Source organism: Diceros bicornis, chromosome 14 (genome assembly GCF_020826845.1).
Source record: "Diceros bicornis minor isolate mBicDic1 chromosome 14, mDicBic1.mat.cur, whole genome shotgun sequence".
Lineage (NCBI taxonomy): Eukaryota > Metazoa > Chordata > Mammalia > Perissodactyla > Rhinocerotidae > Diceros > Diceros bicornis.
Window position 1 is genome coordinate 44,810,349 of NC_080753.1, and position 21,990 is coordinate 44,832,338.

Genomic DNA, 21,990 nt, shown 5'->3' on the forward strand with positions numbered 1-21,990 from the left:
ATTCTCCTTCCCCCAAAGGCAGAAACCCAGCTGATCTAGGGCTCCTTTGAAGAGGCACCAGCCTTCCTTTCACACATGCACATTAGTTATATTGTTGTCTAATAATATCTGCTTGCTTCCTATCTCACAGGGATACAGAGAGAATTAATGGAATGAATTTTGTCAAGCACTTCAAGACCCCTAGAGATATGCAGTATAAATATCTTATGATTGTATGCATTATTCCTTCAACTTGTTACGTACTTGGTAAAAGGGAAAGAAAAATATATGCATTTGTCTAGCAAACTTACTCATGTTTCTTTTACAATAAAATCAGACTGTATTCTTTGGATTTTGAGAAAAAGAACTTTTTTAAAAAATGACTTCTACTTTTGTCGTGTCCTCATCCATGATCTCCGTGATATCTATATTCTTACCACACATCCCCGTGACGAATATATTTCAATCTTTAGAAATAGCCATCACAGCCATTCTGTCTCAACGTTGTTTTTTTGTTCAAGCACATGTGTTCTCCTCCTACCATCCCATAGTCTCCCATCTCTTTTAAGAATATATATGAAAACTATCTGAAATAAAGGGATTGGAAATACATAAAATAAGCCCCATAAATTATTATTGGTTCTTACTTAGATAAACCATTGTATTTTTCTTTAATAAAAGAATATATTTTATGCCCAGCTAATTAAGCCAATATAGTGGCATTAACTTCAGTTAAGGAACAAGGGCAGCAAAATATTTTAATAAGATGGACAGACTGTTGACCAGTAGGTCTGGCTCCGTCCTGATGTATTGCTCCATCCCGGTTCATTTTGAAGGGGCTTATACATGGAGAGGACGTGCTTCTGCGTATGTGTTACACTTTCTTGCTGTAGCAGTATGCTGTGGATATTTTTTTCCCCTCAGAGCACCAATGAATTATTTAGTATTTGATTTGCCAAAGAAAAGCTTGGCTACACTACGGTGACAGAGTTACACTTTAGAAATAGAACATTGTTGAAGAAATTATTGGTGCAAAAAAGGCAACTAAAGCAGAAGACACAGTTGGTTTTCCAAATATACATACACAGCACTCACATGTATCACAATTTAAGGATTCTGTGGGAAAAAAGTTCTAGCATGTTCTCCTTTATAAAACTGTCTTCATGTTCTGTGCACATCTGTTGCCTGGCTTTTCCCCCAATCCCCTTCTCTGTGGCCTTCTCTATTGTTTCTTTAAGGGTCTCCTTTTGTCATTTATATTTAAGATAAGAAGAATATTTCTTTTACATAATCTCCTATTTCCTAGTACTTCTCAATCTCATATTTCGTGCAATTATCTATATAAGAAGTATTCAGCATTTTTGCTTTCTTTAAAGTATTTTATTATTTCTTGTTTTCTGTTTAAAAAATATCATGCCACCTCTCCCTCACATCTTTTAAAAACTGGCAATGAAATAATATTTTCATTATTCAAATTTCTTGTGCACTCAGATCACAATACAGATAGTCCTTGCTTTGCCTGGTTGTGATACATATGGATTTCAGTTAGCCTGTTTTAGTTAAATAAAGACAGTGCCTGAATGGCATATTCAAGTTTCAACTACCACGGTATGTTAACTGTGACTAAAAGCATAAAGTACAAACTTTGTTGCTAGCTCTTCAGCTCATAACTCACTACATAAATAACAGATGAGTATCGTTGCCAATGACCAATCATGTCACTTCTTTCAAAGTCTGTTGATGACTGGTCCCTCCACAGCTGTTTTTTGGTTCACATACAGACAGCAAAGCAGGTAGTTGTGTTTCCTTCTTATCTCTCAGTAGGAAAACCAGGTTACATTGTAAAAAAATAGACACTTGAAGTTGGAAATTTGCCAACAAAAATGAAAGTGCAACAAAGAAACAAAACATGATAACACTTCTAGTAAAAGTGGAATCTAGCACAAATGGAGTTCTAGAAGAAACAGCTGATCCTAGGAATGTTGACCCTGCTGCCCTAGACTCTAGGTAAGCTACCTAGATTCGAGATATACAACCAGAGAAACTTCATGAAGGCAAACTTATTGACATAAATAAGAAAAGTGGTTGTGATAAAAGGCATGAAGATGTCCCAGAGCAAATGGCACTAACATAAAACTTCACATAAAAGGAACTCTCAAAGCTATTTCATGTCATTGTAAGACCAAAAGATAAAATGTTGAAAACTGATGGAAACTTAGAAAAGAGTATGAAATTTGCTAAGGCGTAGAAAAGATGCTCATTCCTTATCTCCTTACTGTAATGTACACTATGACAAGAAAGCAAGCATTGTTCAAATGACTCTTGATAAGCATTTTGCAAAGAACTAAAGCACAAATTTTCAATGTTTCTAATGTTTGAAATTATGATGTACTAGGTAAATATTAGTTTTATTATTTTTTTATTTCTCTATACATTTAGAACCGACATTAAGAGCGTTTTTAAAGTCTTGACACAATTTTTAAGGGTCACAGAATAATAGTATTTTTTCCCATTTCTTATTAAGGTCACATTGCATGGTTTCAGCTGGCACAGTCATTTTTACAGCACCACACTACTGTGCACAGCAGGGCTGCCTGTACTTACAAGTTTAAAATATAGGAAAATAGGAGTTCTGTCAATTCAGTCTCTTGGATCAAGATATTTAAAATACTCAATGTATCTTAATGTCACATATACTTAATGGCACACTAACTGAAACAAATAGGGATATGCTTTGTTTTGAAGCCATTTTGGAAGTATGTTCTATGTAATCTACGTTACAGGAAATTCAAATCACAGAAGTCACTGTCCAAATGCAAAAATCATGATCCTAATAGAGAGTACAGTGCTTCTATTATTTTTCAGTTATTTTTATTGTAACAAATGAATGGCATTTTACTATGTAGGAGTTATTTTAAGAGTTAGGGATGTGTTAACTATTTGTTCCCAAAGATTCTCCAGGTTTCATCTACGAACCATGTCCCTCTCTCTTCCTACTGTATTTCTTTTTCTAAGAAACTATTGTTAAAAAACATAAAAAATAAAAACATTAAAATTAATAAATAAAAATAAATAGCCATATGAAGAATACCTCTGCAAATTTTTTTTCTTTTGCAATATTGAAATTGGGATCATTGTCCTGTTATAAAGCTTCTAAGTATAAAGTTTTCTTTTGTAGTCCAGGACCAGGGAAGCCAAAAATTTTAATTTTCCATGAACAGGTTTGCATCTTTGTCTCTGTATTAGTTTCCTATTGTTGCTGTCATTAATTACCACTAATTGTGGCTTGAAAAAAGACAAATTTATTTATGGTTCTGGAAGTCAGAAATCCTAAAATCAAGGTGTTAACAAGGCTACATTCCTTCCAAAGAATTGAGGGAAGAATCCATTGGCTTGCCTTTTCTAACTTCTAGAAGCCTCTATCTAGTCCTTGCATGTAGCCTCCTGCATGTCAGAATCAGCAGCAGGGCGTCAAATTCTTATGCTGCCATTGCTCTGGTTTTCTGCAGCTAGAAAAGGTTCCCCACTTTTAAGGACTCATGTGATTAGATTGGGCCCACGCAAACAATCCTCATGTCAAGATCCTTAATCTTAATGACAACTGCAGAGTCCCTTTTGCCATGTAAGGTAACATAAGCACAGGTTCCAAGAATTAGAGCATGGGCATCTTTGGGGTCCATTATTCTGCCTACTATAGTATATGACAATGAGAATAAGAAAACAATTATGCTTCTCCTGACTTGACTTCTACAACGCTCAGAGCTATGAAATAGACTCAGTTGTCATAATTTCAAATTATGCTTTCCTTTCTTGACATTTTCTCTGCCATGACACCTTTCCTATTTTCTGATTTTATTGTATTAAAGTCCTTACTGTACTTGTGCTTTTACTACAAACTAGTAGTTGTTTTATTTTTGCCTTCACTGCAAATAAATTAAACAAAAATAATATCTGCAGTGCCTACTTAATACTTCAACATTTTATTTTGCCAAATAGTGATCATAAAAGGCAGAATTAACAGCGTATCCATTTTAACTCAAAAAAGGAGCATGAACATAATCAGAGAATAAAAGGCATTTCTTTCAAAGAAAATAGAATGGCAAACAATATTTAGCTATCTATATCTTCATATGTCTATTATTATTAAAACTAAAATGCTGATAAATAAGGTTGCATTTTGATTTAACATTTGTGTAGTTTTTTTCTTGATGTGAATATATTGACTTCATCTATGTTGAAGAACAGCACCTGAAGTGGAGACTGAATCACCAATGCGTTTTGATTCTTTTTATTTCTTCTGTTTTACGTAGATAAACTGATACAAATGGAAGCAACACACTTCTACGTCACTGAATTTGGAATAGTTGTCTTTCAAATAAATACTTAGTTGATTTTCTTCCCTAAATTTTCTGTAGAATTTGATATTGTATAGGTATTACTTTATAAATGTTCAAAAATGCAAATGACACGTGAGAACATAATTGTATTTCCTTGCAAAATGACATCAAATTTATGTCTTAGTAAAGAGCCCAAACCAGTACTGTTCTGTTGAGTTGACTACAAAGGTGTTAAAAATGATAATTTTTTCTCTACCAATTATGATCTCCACACCCCCACACTTCTCTTTTTTTTTGGAGTGGCTACCTGCCCTCATCTTTCAGAACTTGTTTTCCACGGCCTCTGCCAAGTGGCAGTAAACCAGGCAGCCCGGAGATAGATTCTTCACCCTAGCTACATCAGTTGAATTTGTGCTGCCAGGAATTTAGACTTGGAACATGGAGAGATTGTCAGTAGGCGGTACTAAAACTGGGAGCTCACCTAGGGATCAGGCCGGAATTACTGTTTTCCGTCACATGTATGAAGTAGCAGAAAAATGTAGACTGCAAACAAAGAGATGCTCAGAGAGAAAACCAGAATAGATGGAACACGTGACCAAAGAGAGAGAGAGAATCAACTGGGCTTCCTGGAGCCACTCCAGTTTGTTTCCAGTGCCTGGTAAAGCCTACTTTCTTTTTTTGTTGTTTTGTTTTGGTGAGGAAGATGGCCCTAGCTAACATCTGTGCCAGTCTTCCTCTACTTTGTATATGGGACAGTGCCAAAGCATACCTTGAAGAGTGGTGCGTAGGTCTGTCACCAGGACGGAACCAGTGAACCACGGGAAGTGGAGTGCATGAACTTAACTACTACACCACTGGGCCAGCCCCCCAGTTTCATATTTTTGGTGTTGAGTTCTATGTGTCCTTTCCAATAAATCCCTATTTTATATGGAGCAAGAATTTGTTTTTTTGTCATTTGCAACCGAAAATCTTTCTAAGATTTTAATTATTCCATGTGACATCTCCTGTTATCCAAATTATGAAATAAAATATTTTGATGAATATGTTAGAGTCAATTAGGCATGTTTGATGTAACAAATATTTAAAGAGTGCCTGTTATATGCATCGTCCTCAGAACTACGTCCTGGAGCTATAAAGACGAATAAGACATAGTTCCTATTCGGTGAAGTACTTTTTCTGCAAGAAAAATAAACATGGGTCCTGCTTTGGGTCAGAAAAAAGAAACTCTCCTTTATTGGTCATTTTGTATGTTGGATAAACTTTTAGTATTCAATAACAGTGTGTTTCCATGTTAATAAAGCTTGGATGTACTGTGGCAATTTTTATAATCATACAGATCTGTTCAATTTTAATTTGACTTTTGATTTAAGAAAAGTGGAAAGAGCATAGTAAGGGAGTGATAGAAATGTGGTGAATTTAATCAGAAGGATTTCTCCTTGAGGAGATTTACACAAGTTCCATGAAATCCAGTTAGACTTAGCTTTGAGAAATAAAGAAAGTATATGCGAAGGGAAAGGCCATTTGAGATAATCATGCTGTTTTCTCTGCCGTTTATATCAAATCTCTTGTTTTTGAACTATAACACACTGGTTAGGAGCTGGAGCTCTCAAGACAGACTTACTGGTTTTGAATCCTGGTCCTGCCATTTTCTCACTGAGTGGTTTCTGTTAACTTATTACCGGCTCCTGATTCCTCATTTTTAAAAATGAGATATAATAGTATCTACCTATGGAGTCATTTTGGAAGTTAAATAAGATAAAAAATATAAAACCAAGGGGGGGCTGGCCCAGTGGCATAGTGGTTCAGTTCACGCATTCCACTTGGCCCATGGTTTGCTGGTTCGGATCCTTGGCGCGGACCTACTCACCGCTTATCAGGACACGCTGAGGTGGCATCCCACATGGAAGAACTAGAGGGACCTGCAGCTAGGATATACAACCATGTACTGGGGCTTTGGGGAGAAAAAAGAAAAAGGAAGATTGGCAACAGATGTTAGCTTAGGGCTGATCTTCCTCAAAAAAAAAATATACATGTATATACATATATATAAAACTCTTAAAATAGTACCTGGTATATATTAGGTGCTGAATACATAATAGCTATTATTATTACTTTCTTTAAATACATACATAGAAACCACAGCACAGCTGTGCACACTTACAGACACACTCAGCCCAAGTGGAGAGAATCATGGGAATCTGAACTCATTATATTCTTTAGGGCCTAAGGGATGAGAAGTGCTACAAAAAAGAAATGAATGTATAGTGACTAAATTATATTCAGTATCTTGGAGTTAAGTTAATTATGCAAGCCATCCTTCAAAAAATGAAAACAAACTTTTTATTCTTCCTTTATCTAGCTTTGCCATTCAGTAAAAATCAGTTTTATTGTTATTTACTTGAACAATCATTTTCTTTGGTGCAATAATTAATGGCAAAAGGATGTTTCTGGCTTACCTTTTTTTATTAGAATAAAAAGATGACTGGGATACAGACAGTAAATACAAATTCATTTCTGACAATAGTAGTTTAGCTAGAAAAGTTATATGCTAAGTTATTCCTTTCCTGTGAAAGTTATACAAATATAACTGAAATTATGTGAAGGATTGAAGTTAAATGAATGTGCTATAAATATTCATAAAACACAATTGTACTATATACATAATTTATATATATACATATATATTCCATATATATGTATATATATAAAATAGAAAATGTATTGAGGAATAAATTCTGCATACAAATAATGCTGTGAGGCTTAAGCACTTCCTTCACAAAAATTAGAAAATGAGAATACCAGGAAATATACCTCAAAAATCAGAGATAAATAGGCGGTTGGCCTGGTGGTGCAAGTAATTAAGTGGGCATGCTCTGCTGCGTCCTCCCTGGGTTCACGGGTTCGGATCCCAGGTGCATACTGACACACTGCTTGGCAAGCCCCATATAAAGCCCCAAGTGGTGGCGTCCCATATAAAGTGGAGGAAGATGGGCACGGATGTTAGCCCAGGGCCAGTCTTCCTCAGCAAAAAAAGAGGAGGATTGGCAGATGTTAGCACAGGGCTGATCTCACAAAAAAAAAAAAAAAAAATCAGAGATGAACAAACCTATGTGCCTCTAGGATTATTCAGATTATTTACTTTATGAGAAGGACTGGAACATTTCAACTACTAGATCCTATATAAAAATGATTGTCCTTATAATGACCGATAAAAACTTAAACCAGATACAATATTATACTGTTAATATGTTGTATTGTCCAAGGAAATATATCCCCAATGTTATCTTAACTTTCTCTCCTTGTATTAATCAAGTGTTGATGACCATGACTTAAGGCTTGAAAATATTGTGGTAGAAAACCTTGGCAGAGGGACAGCCAGATCATACGTGCAGAGGGTTATTTATCATGCTGTCGCTGAACCCCAGGGAAGTGCAGTTCCAGCTAATTTATTACAATGCTGTTTTCGTTTTTACTGGGCATGGAAAGGACTTACACTGAGGCCATCACTCTGTGATCTGCACTAGAGCAGTAGCAGTGACAAAGCTACTTCGATTGCACAGTTTTTATGGTACCTATTTTTCCCTGACTCTGCTCTCTTTCCCATAACATTTAAGAGCATTCATTAAACTCAGTAGAAGCCAAGGGCTGTATATGTGTGGTGAGGACAGAGAATGGAAGGTGAGGACAGAGAGTGGAAGGTGAGGAGATTGAAACAAGTGAACGCTGCCCCAGAACTATATACATGTTACTTGCAAATGTGACTGGTTTAAGCCCCTAATGCCTTATGTAGGGTGACTCGATAAACAAGACCTCCAAATGTTGTGCCTCTCCGCAATGAGAGAAGAAGGTTGAAAGTGATATTGAACTACTGGAATTGCTAACTCTTTCTTTTTCTAATATAAATGCACATAAAAAATGGAATTGGGGTAGTGACGAAGGATGGGTTGAAAGTTACGCAGCCCAAGCAAGTGGAGAATTTGTTTTAATCTTGTGCAAACATTATATATGAGATTTCCTATTTCTTTTCCTCTCATACAGTCAGAAAGGAGTTCATTTAAAATATTCATTTAGGATTTAGCCTCCTCAAAGAATTATAAGCCAGGAATCAGTTGTTATAAGTTGTGGATATTTCCTGAGAATGTGTAATATATATATAAGTAAAGGCAACATCGAAGAGAAATGCATAGTGAATATTTAGCTCAGTTGCACAAAGAAAGCAAAACATAAAAATGTGCATTATCCCCAAAAGTGTGGTATGTATCTTATGTCAGTTCTCTCCCACTTTACTACCTGGGCACTGTTACAGACTTTATCAAAATGAATGAGCATTTGCATGGGAGAGTAATGTTTTGTGCATCAAACATCCATATTCTAAGAACTTGAAATAATATTAATAATACATGTTGTGTCAATATAAGATATATTTGTATATTTGGAAGTTGTTTTCACATCTGTTACTCTATGTAATATGTCCAACAGTGCCTTGAAACATAATAAGATGGCTTATCTTTTAGCAGTTAAAGTAACTGAGAACAAAGAATTTATATGACCACTTTAAGTTAACACTTAATTAGTCACAGTCACAGCTAGAACCCAGGGCTAAGGTCACTAAATTGTGTATTGTAGACATTATAATAGGAAATTTGGATCCATGCAGACATTTGTGCAAATACATGTCTTTGTGATGATTCCCACCTTTCAGCAAGCCCCTTGCCTCCAGGATAAAGTCCAAACTCCTAGACAAGGAATGAAACCCCTCTTGGATCTTCAGCTCAATCAACCCTTACTTCTGCTTCACAATTTAGAATCCAGCAGAGCTAGACCACTTGTAGTTTACCCCACATAATAATTATCCAGAGATCTTAGCTGAAGTGCACCTCTTCTTGGAAAGCTTTCTCTTCCCTCCTTTCCTCCTCTCACTCATTTGCCCATCACCTAGTCATTTTTCACCTTATGCACCCCAGTCCCCAGTAATTGTCCCTGATGCTTCAACCAGACTAGACTGCTTACCCTCCACTAGTCTCCCGTAATTGCTGTGCATGCACACATCTTTTGACTTCTCACTGTTGTTCAAAAATTAGCTGTTAATGGGTGTGTCACTTGCACTAGACAGTAACCTCTTGGAGGGCAGAGAATATGTTGATTCTTTTCTTATATTTTGAGCACATAGCCAGAGCCCTGACACATATTAAAAATAGTTGATGATTGTATCTATAAATTAATAAACAATAGATTTTTGGTGCAATTACTTAGCTGGTTAGAGGGCACACATTATTATGGTTATAGGTTCAGGATACTTAGGGGCCAGTTGGTTACATCATCCAAGACAGTAACCTAACTCTATCTATGTTTCTTCTCCATTAGGATGTATACATCAAGTCAATTACATTTATGGAGCCCCTCCTAAGTAGCGAGCATGCTTCTACGTTCACAGTATAGATACATGAAGAGCAAATACTAAAACTAGAAAAATTCTTTATATTTCACCTTCTACTGCTGGTTGATTAGTAACATTAGCTTAGTAAACCAAGAGATAACATTTAGCATTAGAAAAAAATTAATATTCCCCTGAAATTATCAAGGTCTAATCTCTTTTATTACAATATTAAAGAGTTGCTGTAATCCTTTCACAACATACTGAATTCTTATTAATCTTAGTATTCAGTTTGGGAAAGTTATAAAAGAAAGCTCTTGGGAAATAATTTGACACTTTCTCCAATGATAAACATAGCCTTTCTCCAATATACTCATTGACTAAAGACATACAAGTAAAAGAGTGAGTGAATAGATGTAAACTTATTTCCCCTAGGATTACTATACTATTTAAGCTTAAAATAAAGCCAAAAAAAATAGCCAAAATTATCAAAATTTTACATATGCCAACAAAAAAATACCATGATTCCCAAACATAGTTAGTAATCTAATTTATAGAATATTGAACATCTTCTTCACTCAGTATTTTCCTATCATATACCCTCTAACCAAATTTGTTTATTTCTATACTAGGGCACTATAAAGTTAAAAAGTGCATTTGAAATTTTAAGTTAATTTAAAAATAATTTCATGTGTTTTTTCCTGCTTTTTAAAAATCCTCCAAATTAAGCATATCAATGTCCTTAAGTGAGATTGTTATCTCCTTTCTTTGTGACAAATTTCTCTTCAACTGAAAGCCTCAATAGACTATGTTGTAAAAATACATAGAATATGCTTGTAAAAGCAAATTCAGCCTTCACGATAAAATAGAGAGACTCTTGCTTGTACAAATGCCATTGTACTGGACTCCTGCTCTTCCTTCAAAATCTTCTCTGCTCCACTTCTTAACTCCAGCCTTTGTTGCCACATGGTCTCGTGCAGGCTTTAACCAGCTTCACACACGTGCAATTAGACAAGGCCTCATCTCAGATCAGCACTGTGTCTCTCTTGGTTCCTTCCTTGAGACTCTCTAAGACGTGGTAGGAAATCACCAGCAACCGTTCTGCATTCATGTATGAGCAATCTACACGGTCAGGGATGCTAATGTCTATGGGGCAAACCTTGACCGGTGGGACAGGAGAGCTGATGGACCAATGTTTCCTTTTTCTATCCTCTAAGATAGACAGTTTCAAGGTATATATAATAATGCTTCTCAGAAATTCTTGCGTAATGTCACAATCACAAATTTTCTCGTCTGTGGAGGATTGGGAGATGGAATGGGTGGGAGATGAAGCATTGTTGTAACAATGGTTCTCAAAGTATTATCCCTGAATGAGCAGAATCAGTATCTCCTGAGATCTTGTTACAAATGCAAATTATTGTGCCCCACACAAGACATACAGAGTCAGAAACTCTGTCGGGCGCAGCCCAGCAATTTGAGTTTTAATAAGTCCTCCGGGTAATTCAGTTGCACAATCAAGTTTTTGAAGCACTGAATTATATGATAGCTGTGGCACTTCAACAGTATGGGGACATTCCTAAATCGAAGGATTATGATGTTAGTTAGTTTTATTATTGTTTTGGAAGCCCTGAAAAAAGAAATTGATAAGCCAAGTTCAGTTAAATATCATCATGTTTCAATACCAGAGTACTTCTGTGGTGGCATTTATGGAAACCCCAACTCCTACAGCCAAGGGGCTGACTGCCGAAAATAAGGCCCCTAATCTAATTGTAGTAGTGGGAGATCCTGCAAACTAACTGAAAACATAGTCTCCATAGAGAGAAACTATGTTACAAATCAGGGCTTTAATAGGAAAAGAATGTGACCTTGGGACCTGGAATGGCCATATCTAGGTGAATGAGTCTGAGAATCTTTTTACAGACACACACACACACACACACACGGATGTGCTGGTATATATACGTGCCTGCATGTATATGCGAATGCACACATAGATAGTCAGATAGATAGATAGATAGATAGATAGATAGATAGATAGATAGATAGATTCCAACAACTAAAATTCATCTCATAAATTATCTTAAAATCAAGAGAGGCCAATAAAAACTGTGGAGAAATGTTAGGAAGTAAATGGTAGAGAAACCAAGAAACCGCAAAGAGAAGTGAGAAATGATACTAATTTTAGGAGATAGATAAACTTCCCAAATCCTTTTTATGAGGTTTGTGTAACTGTGAAAAAAAGCCCGACAATGACAATTCAGGCAATGAAAAGAATCTCAAGAGTTTCAGATCAGAAAATCCCACGATACAGATGCCAAATTCTATAAGAAATAATAGCAGGGGCCGGCCTGGTGGTCAAGCAGTTGGGTGTGTGCGCTCCACTACAGCAGCCCGGGGTTTGCCAGTTCGCACTCCAGGCGCATACCGACGCACTGCTTGGCAAGCCATGCTGTGGCAGCGTCCCATATAAAGTGGAGGAAGATGGGCATAGATGTTAGGCCAGGGCCAGTCTTCCTCAGCAAAAAAAGAGGAGGATTGGCAGATGTCAGCACAGGGCTGATCTCCTCACAAAAAAAAAAAAAAAGAAAGAAAGAATAGCAGATCAAATCCACCAATACATAAAAAATAATAATATATCATAACCAATGGGGTTTATCCCAGAAATGTATGCTTACTTTAACGTTAGAAAAATAAACTGATGTAATTCACCATATGAGCAGAATAAAAGAAAAAAATTCTATGGTCACATCAATTGATGCTAAAAAAAACCCTTGACAAAATCCAACACCCATTTATAATAAAACCCTCAGCAAACTAGAAAGTTAGGGAAACTCATTTAATATAATGAAGAGCATCCATGAAAAACCTACAGATAACATCATATTAGTGAAATATCGAACGTGTTTTCCCACATTGGTATTAAGAAAGGATTTTTACTCTCAAACCTAAATAATGGAGAGAAATACTATATCTATGGATCTGGAGACTCAGTATTTTCAATACATCCTTTCTCCCCACATTTCTTTATAGATCCAATGCAATCCCAATCAAAATTTCAGCATAATTTTGGTAGATATTGACAAGCTGATTTTAAAATTTACTTCAAAATGTAAATAACCTAAATAACTAAAAACAATTTTTAAAAGAAGAACATAGGTGGCTTTACATATCTGATTCTAAAACTTACTGTAATTTTAGAATAATCATGAGAGTGTGGCAATGGAGCAAACAGACAAATAGATAAATGTAACCAACCTACAGACCACAAATAGACCCACAGAACTAAATTATGGCCATAGCACCAATTCAATTTAGTGGGCATATCTTTTAACAAATAGCGCTGAAACAACTAGATATTTTTATTAAAGATAAGAACTATTACCACTGTATCACTTCATACACAAATTTAATTTAAGAAGGATCATAAACCTAACCACAAAGGCTGGAGCAATAAAGCTTTTAGAAGGAAACATAGGAGAAAATCTTCACAGTATTGGAGTAAGTAAATATTTTTTATAGTACGCAAAAAAGTACAGAAATGAAAAAGATACAAAAGAAAAAATAATAAATTGGACTTTATCAAAATCAAAATTTTATACTCACCAAAAGAGACTACAGACTAAGAAAAATTGTGTGTGTATGTGTGTGTATCTAGAAAATATGAGGAACTCCTACAGATCAACAATAAGAAAACAAGTGATCTGTGGTAGGCAGAATAATGAGACACCAAAAGATATCCACATCCTAATCCCTGGAACCTGTGAATATGTTAATTTGAACTATGAGAAATAAATACTCGTTGTTAAAGTCACCCAGTTTATGGTATTTTCTATAGTAGCCCATGCTGACTAAGATAACTGGTAAGAACATAGAGCAACTAGTGGGACTGTAAAATGGCACCATCATATGCAGAACTCCTCAGTAATGTTGTTATAAAGTTATATGCATACTCTGTGACTAGGTAACTCCATTCCTAGGTGTTTACTCCAAAGAAATGTAAACATGTCTATAAAATGATGTGTACAAGGATTTTCATAACAACCTTATTCATAATTCTCTAAAACTGGAAAGCACAATGCCATCAATGAGGGAATGGATAAACAAATAGTGGTACATTCCAACAAAAAAATACTACCCAACAATAAAAAGAAATGTACAACTGATATACATAACAACATGGATGAACTTCAAAAATGTTATGTTGAGTGAAAGAAGTCATACATGTGGAGTATATGCTTTTTGTTACATTATATTGTTATAGAACAGACTAATTGAATTTAAATTAAAATTCCAATTTAAAGTCATAAAAATCACAAAGTAGTTGCCTTGAGGTTGGGGAGAATTGATGAGAAGGAAACTTTAGGAAACTTCCTAGGGTGACGGTAACAGTTATATCTTGCTTAGAGTGATGGTTTCATGTGTATATACAACAGTCAACGCTCCTTGAACTCATCATTTGAGATCTGTGAATTTCATTTTATGTAAATAATGCATCGATACTCCAGCCTTGCACAGGTATATTTGGACAACACATTGCCTCACTCCTATGCTGTGATTGTCTCACTCCCTGCCCTGTGGCTCCTCTGAAATAACCAACTGAGACACTGTGGGATCTGCGTGCAGGAATGGAGGGGCATGAATGCGCATTTGACCATCATTATCCAATGAGGGATGGAATTTCATTCTCTAGCACGGAGATCTGAGATCCACTTCCTTAGTGTCCTCAGAAACTCCTGTCAGAATTGGATGACTAACGAAAAAACTCACCCATGAATTGTTGCTTTGTCCTGCTAGCTCTTTTATCTTTTATCTCACTTTCTTCACTCCTGCTTCCTTAGAATACATTTCCACTAACTGACTATAAGAATCTGTCTCCTGCTCTGCTTGGGGAGAAGCCAGGCTAAGATGTCATTATATTTAATGTAACTGTCCCATCCTGGTAACATATATTTTTTCTTATCACTGACTTTTTGTAGCTAGAGTATTTTTAATAAAGAAGTTGCCCTTATAGTATAAGATTTATGTATAATAATGTGATTAAAACTTATGTATGTCTTTCAGATTTATATAATGTAAACAGTCATAATCAGAAATCACTAACAGTTTTTTAGAGGTCAAATTTAATTCAGCAAGCTTTATATTTCATCTAGTTAGAGTAACAGCAGACATGTCTGTTTTGTCCAATGACATTCCTTGATATTGGCAAATATCTTATATCACATTATATCGTTTAGGTCCTGATTTGTTATTATGCATACCTTAAGTATTCCTTTCATATTTACATATTAAAATCAATAGTAGAGTTTACATACTCAGATACTTTAGCCATAATATCTATCAATTTAAAACTCAAGAGTTTTAAAGTTGGAAGCTACTTCATGGCAAAATACTTGACAAAAACACGCTCAAATAATATTTAATTCCTGCAGGCCAGGCTGGTATGATGCCAATTTTGTGAAGTGGCTCCGTGTGTTTTCATTTTTGTCTCTTTATGAACCTTTATTTCACTGAAGATGTCACCTCCCTATTGAGGGCAACTCCCATTCAGCTAGGGTTAATATTTCCTCACTGCTGTCTAATTTGAAAGAAGAAAGGTTTTGGTGTATGAGAGAGAGGGATTGGTTCTCTGCTCCACCAAATGCCCAATGTGGATCTGTTGAGTCAATCTCTTAACTGCTCTGTAATTTAGTTTTCTCATTGGAGCAGGTTGTATTTCCCAAGAAGGTCACGGCAATATTTCTGGTCCCTCATGCTCTTCCAGAACCTTGCCACTTCCTATGAAGAGGTGAAGCCTCCTCTCACCCTCTCGTTCTCCTGCTTGAACCTTGGGCAGACTTCTGACTTTTCCAATAAATAGAGTGTAGCACAAGTCACATTGCATGCCTTCCATAGTTAGATTACAAAAGGCTATACAGCTTCCTCCTGGCTCTCTTTCTCTTGGGGTGTTTGCCCTTGGAATCCAGCCACTATGCTCATAGGAAGCCCAGACTAGTTCACTTAGAGAGGTCAAATGGAGAGGCCCACAGGGACAGGAACCCAGGCTCCTAGCCCATGGTCAGCATCAACAGCTAGACATTGAGTGAATGAGCCCTCAGATGATTCTAGTTCCAACCTTCTAGTCTTCCACTGAGGCCCCAGAACTCATCATAGAGCAGAGGAAGTTATCTCTGCTGTATCTTGTCTGAATGCCTGAACCACTACAATCCATGAGCATAAGAAATAATTACTTAGGGACAACTCCAGCGACATAGTGGTTAAGTTTGGTCTGCTACACTTCAGCGGCCTGGGTTTGGTTCCTGGGCCTGGACCTACACCACTTGTCTGTTAGCAGACATGCTGTGATGGCAGCTCACATAAGAGGAAAAAGAAGAGGAAGATTGGCAACAGATGTTAGCTCAGGGTGAATCTTCCTCAGCAAAAAACAAAAGAAAAAGAAATAGTTACTTTGTGTCACTAAGTTTGGGGATAATTGGTTATGCAGCTACTGTAACTGGAAGTGATTTTGGCACATGGAAGTACCAAGGAGTCTGCCATTTCAAAACCTAAAAATGTGGCATTGGTTTTGGGAGCAAGTGGCAGCCCAGAGTTGGAAGGGCTTTGAGAGTCTGCCCTGTCTTTTCCTACTCACGGCCCAGAATAATAACCAAGACGTCACAAGAGTCTGCGGTTATGATCATTTCATGAAGTGCTTCCTGATTTGATGAGAAATAGGAAGATGGAAGCTTGGGCATTATGTAACGGTTACTGGGAAAATAGCATTCTCATTGACAGCATTAGTGCTACGTTCCCATTTTAACATAGTTCCCATTCTGCTGTTCCCTGATTTGTCTGCCTTTGGTACAGAGGCATAGCATTTAACAAAGACAGGACAAATGATATTAATGCTCTAAAGTAATTCTTATTTTGGAAAAATTAACATGATGTTTTGAATGTTTACTCAAATGATAAGAGATCTCTCCCCATATATGATTCTACCACTTTCCCAATAAATATTTTCATGTCCTTAAAGTTCTTTTTGTTCTCTTATCCTTTAAACAAATCTATTTCAATCCCACAATTTATAGTAAGAAAATAGCAGACAGGGATAAAATATAATTTATCAGCTTTACCATTTTCTGCAATTTTAAATATTTCATTTATCTTTCTATCTAGGTAGTAACTCAGCTTGACTGTTCCATCTTTAACAGTTGAAAAAACCATGTATACAAGATTCCCAGTTCCTGGATCCTATCCTAGTGAAAGGACTAGCTGAAACGGACAAGGTTATGATGTTAGCAATAAGTCAAGTTTGTGAGTTCTGTCTCTTCTTTTATTGCCCTCTTTTGTTTCAATTTTTCTTTTCCTTCTTTTTCTCTGTCCCTGAAGGAAAAATGCAATTGTCAAACTGTGTATAAGTAAAGATAAAATTGTTCAAGGAGCACCCAATTGATGCCTCCTGTCTTTCAAATAAATGTAACAACAATAGCCCAGAGAGATTTATCAGTGCACCTTGTAAAAGCCTTTTGGTTCATTTATTTACTTATTTTTACTATGCCTGTCCCACCCCCTACCCTCTTCTCTACACTCTGTGGCTGCTAGTTCCTGTTTATCATTTGTTTAAGGGGTACGTTTTCATCCATTCATGAAAAGGTAACGCCACATCCATTTCAAGCGACAGCTACCAAATAGGCCAGTCTAGCCTGATTAAGCACATAGAGAGTTTCTTTTCTTTTTCCTTAAAAAATAATTATTCACATAGACTAAGGAGGAGGGGGGCATAAGAACATATTAGTCTTTTACTTGTAACAGTTAAAATTTAGTTAACTTTCAAGGCCTTATTGATTGGGGAAATTCTATATTTCTAAGACTATTTGCCTAATTGTCTGAAAAGTGAGAGCTGCATTTACCAAGGCAATCATTCAGTCAACAAATGTAACAATGAGCTATTTGACTGGTTATAATCTTGCCCTTAAACAAAACCTAAACAGATCATTGACCACACTAAGACCAATATTCTGTGAATCAGTCAAGTGAAGATTCAGATTTAACAGTGTATAGATTTTGGCAAATATATATTCTCATTCAAGCAGATTTGAAGAATATAGGAGCAACAATGAAGAGTACCATAGCAGTGATTGCTTACGCCCGTAAAAAGTCGAATACTAGGCCTTCCTCCTCATATAGATGTCTATTAATTAGTTAACAATGGTAAGAAAGCAAAATTAAAAGACAGCCTTACTTTCTAAGCATTTAGTGGTTAAATTTTTGTTTTTTTTAAAAATATCAAGTTTAAAATAATTGTAAATGTCAGCTGGACAATGGGTGTATCTTTCATGACCTGGTTAGTTTCCTCTGTACTGAGAGCAATAGTAACTTGGACAAAGGCAACTGTTTGCAGCCATTAACTTCCTTGACTCTCCTTCACTCTTGGGGAGAATCATGTAATCTGCATCACTGGATATATCACTTTGAAGTGCAAAGACATTGTTTTGTTTGTTTGAATTGTTTGTTTTTGTTTTTCCACCTTTAATAACTTATTGTTAACAACAAGCAGTCCAAGATCTCCCTCTCAAGCTACTCACCTGAAGTGTCCAAAGACCCATGGAGTCATGCTCAGTTTAAAGAAGTTAGGCCTATTTTCAAAAGCCAGAAGAATTGAAATTGGAATCAATGATTAGTGGTCTTGCTTACAGTGCTCCCATCTTGGTGCCATGTGTGGGGCTGTGTGCACTACAATGCTCTTGGCAATCTGGCAACCCAGATCTCTGTACAGGCCCCAGTGCTGCCCCAGAATTTGGTGTGGCAGAAGCAAGTCTTTTAGTTCACACTCACAGGCTTGGTTGTTATCTCCCAAACATGGTACTGGAGTAGCGTAGCTGAGCCCAAAGTGGGTACCAGCTTCAGCCACAAGTTATCAGGCCTTCTCCATGAAATGCCAGAGGCTGGGGGAAAAGCCAGATGGCTCTGCTCTCCTCACAGTGAGTTCTTCTCTGGGGTATTTGTTCTTTCCTGGCCCCAGATTTCAGTCACGACCACTCTAACCCATTCACCAAATCTCAGCATCAGTTTTGAAGCCTCCCACCCAGAAGGTTCCCTAAATTTAAGGAAAAATTACCTCATGCCTGCTAAGAACTATGCCAACTAAGGATAGTTAGGAATGGTAACAATAGCTAAATTACAGAAAAGTTTTATGAGGGCAAATGGCACCTTCTAGATTTGCATTTTTGTAATTAAAAAGGATCATTCAGGAGGTTTAGAATGAGTGAAAGAAGTTTTGCACCCAGATGACCTTCTATCTATAATGCTAAATAGAGACGTGCTGGCAGGATTTTGATAGCTTACCTCGATAGGAGACCTATTTTATTGGCTTAGTGGAGTATTTGTTTCATTATTTTATTTTATTTGTCAAGATGATATAGACAGACACTTCTCTTCTTATAGACTCTAAATTTGCAAATTAAATAAGAAATCAATATATGAGATAGAGTATACTACATATACAGTGTGAACCAAATATAAAAGTAAATAATTATAAAAAAAGAGAAAAAAATACACTAAATGTTAGTAGCAATGACATCAGTTGTGAGATAATGCATTAATCCTCTTTATTATTATTCTCAGAAATGAGTGTGTATTATTTTTATATTAGAGAAGAATACTAATAATTTGGAAATCAACATGCAAGAGTATAATTATGGTTTTTCTTTATTGTTTTGTTTTTAAAAGCAGAAGTAATATATATTTCAAAAATAAGAAATTACATGGTCTAAAATATAGAACTATTGGGCTTTTTATATTGCTAGCCAGGGTAACTTTTTAAGGAGCCTATCTCTGAAAATTAAGAGAAATTTAATTTACAAAAATGATAGTTACTCTTCACACAATTCTTCTCAGATATTCTTAGCTGGTACTTACCCTCAGATTTGAATATATCACCAGTTAATTTATGTCAAATTTCTCAAATTCACATTTTTAGTTTATAAGTCTTAAATGGCAACATGTTCTAGGTTTTTTACTTGCAACCATGCAAAATTTTACTGACCCTGAAATTCCCTCTTTTGTTGCATTGCAAATGCAAATGAGTTGCAAATGTTTTCAGTATTCTTAGATTTGGTCACCTATCAATCAATACCCTCCATAATGTTTTGTGTTGCTATTGTAGTCTCACCTAGTCTCTGACTTTCCAAAATGAAAGATCTCATTTTCATTTTTCAGTATAATTTCCTACTGATCAAATCTATTCATAATTTCATTTGCCTTCTCTGGGACAATTTAAATGTCCCCAGTAGGAGAGCTGACCAGATGCCTCTAGTCTCTAAGACGTCTCAAACAACAGTGTTGGTCCATTGTGTTTTTCGTACTTTTTCAAATTCAGGTAAGAGAGTGCATTTGGTGTTATTTCTAATGCTTCTCTTCAAAATGCCTCAATGAAAAAAACGGAAGCTGATTGTTTTTGAAACGCTTCCTATCTCATGAGCATCTACAGACTGAAATGGTGGCCCATAATGCATTGCCAGGGCAGGTAGGCGGGTGGGGGCGGAGCCAGGGCCGGAAGTAGAATGGAGGCAATGGCCGTGACTGGCAGCTCTGGACTGAGTACAAGTAACGTAGAATTGCTGTGATTCTTCAGAGGCTCTTCAGGTTCTTCTCTGTCATTGGGTGAGCAGTCTCAGTCCATTTGCAGAGGAACACTGGTTTTATACCAGTGGTATTTAATAAGGAACTTGATTGATCTTACACAGGAACTTTTCGTGAACAAGTTTAGATAATACAAATCTAAGTGATGGGCATCTGGAAGACCTGTTGATGTTGGCCCGGAGTGTCAGCCAGAGCTCGGGAGGGAGCTTTGTTAAGCTTAAGCAAATGTATGGTAAAGCAAACGTGACTACATTCCCTAACTTCAAATTTGAAGATGTTGATTTTGAAATCATGGGAAAACCCCAGTCTTGAAGAAGTAATGTAAAATTAATCTTGTAATTGTCCTAGATTAGTTGTACAACTAATCAGAAGTATCAGAATAAATAAACATTTTGTAACTGTCAAATGTTCTTTTGAGCCTAATTCCAAATAAATTATTAGGTGATGTTGGGTGTAAAAGAAAAAGAAAGAAAGAAAGAAAATACAGGAAAATCTTGATAGACTGCCTTGACATCGTAGCTCTGCTTCCCAAATGCCCCTTTCTGCTTTCATTTTCTATCCAAATAAATAAACAATCTGGACAGGGCTTGAGAAAGGAGAAACAAAGAAAAACAATCCAGGTAATTTTTGAGTAATTTGAAAATATTAACAGTATATTCCTGTTGGTAGATTGGTATTTTGCAGATGCTTAATTTCTAATTAGAAATAAACAAACAATGTAACTCTGGCCCCTAAGGCTTTAACCATTACCATCTTTGTCTGTATGCCAATAAACAACTAAATATATTCGTTGTCTTCAATATTTTAGCTTATTCTGCAGTGGACAATTTTATAAAGAGATTAAGAACTTTATATTTAATAATGTTGAGATATATATTTGTTGTTATTGTTGTTGTAAAATTGTGTCGAATTAACTTTGTAACTTGAACTTTCTTATGACAAAGACAGCTATCAGTTAACAGTTGATGCCAAAACCATTGGGTGAATGATGTTGGGATACTGCATATTCACTGGGTTTAAAAATACCACTCACCCACAGACTATTTATTATAAATTGAATAGATAGCTCTACAATAGATACATCTTGGAGTGCCACCTTATCCAAGTGATCACATTTAGCAACACCAGTAGACTAGTAGTGAAATAAAACTGAAGTTAAGGGCCACTTGATGTGAGGCAATAAAAAAAATACATAACATCCCCTATGTGATATTTTTGCCAAACAAAATGTTAATTTGATTATAGTCAGTCATGAGGAAGCAGTTAAACGAGAGCCAGACTATGGAACAATCTATGTGAAAATTGGCCTGAATTCTTCAAAAAATTCATGTCATGGCTCAACATTATGGACTAAGTATAATTAAATTAATTTTAATGATCACATGTATTTTAATTGTATTGCGGTTATGTAGGAAAATGTTCTTATTCTCAAGAACTGCATGATGAAGTATTTGGAGGCAAAATGTCACGATGTCTACAAATTACTTCCAAATGGTTGACAACTATCATTAACAACAAAATATATTTAAAAATATAGATATGAGGAAACCAGTAATGCCAAAATATTGATAATTAGTGAAAACAGTGAAGGGTAGATGAATATTCATTGTGCTGTATTTCAAATTTTCATTACTCATACTGAGTGACGTCTCCTACCCCAACAGATTTGAAAAGAAATGAACT

General features: G+C 36.0%; 1 pseudogene; it reads left to right on the top strand.

Annotated features, from left to right (window-relative positions):
- The first annotated feature begins 1,888 nt into the window (after nucleotides 1–1,888).
- LOC131413382 (ATP synthase-coupling factor 6, mitochondrial-like) lies at nucleotides 1,889–20,619 on the top strand (annotated as a pseudogene).
- Nucleotides 20,620–21,990: the final 1,371 nt, after the last annotated feature.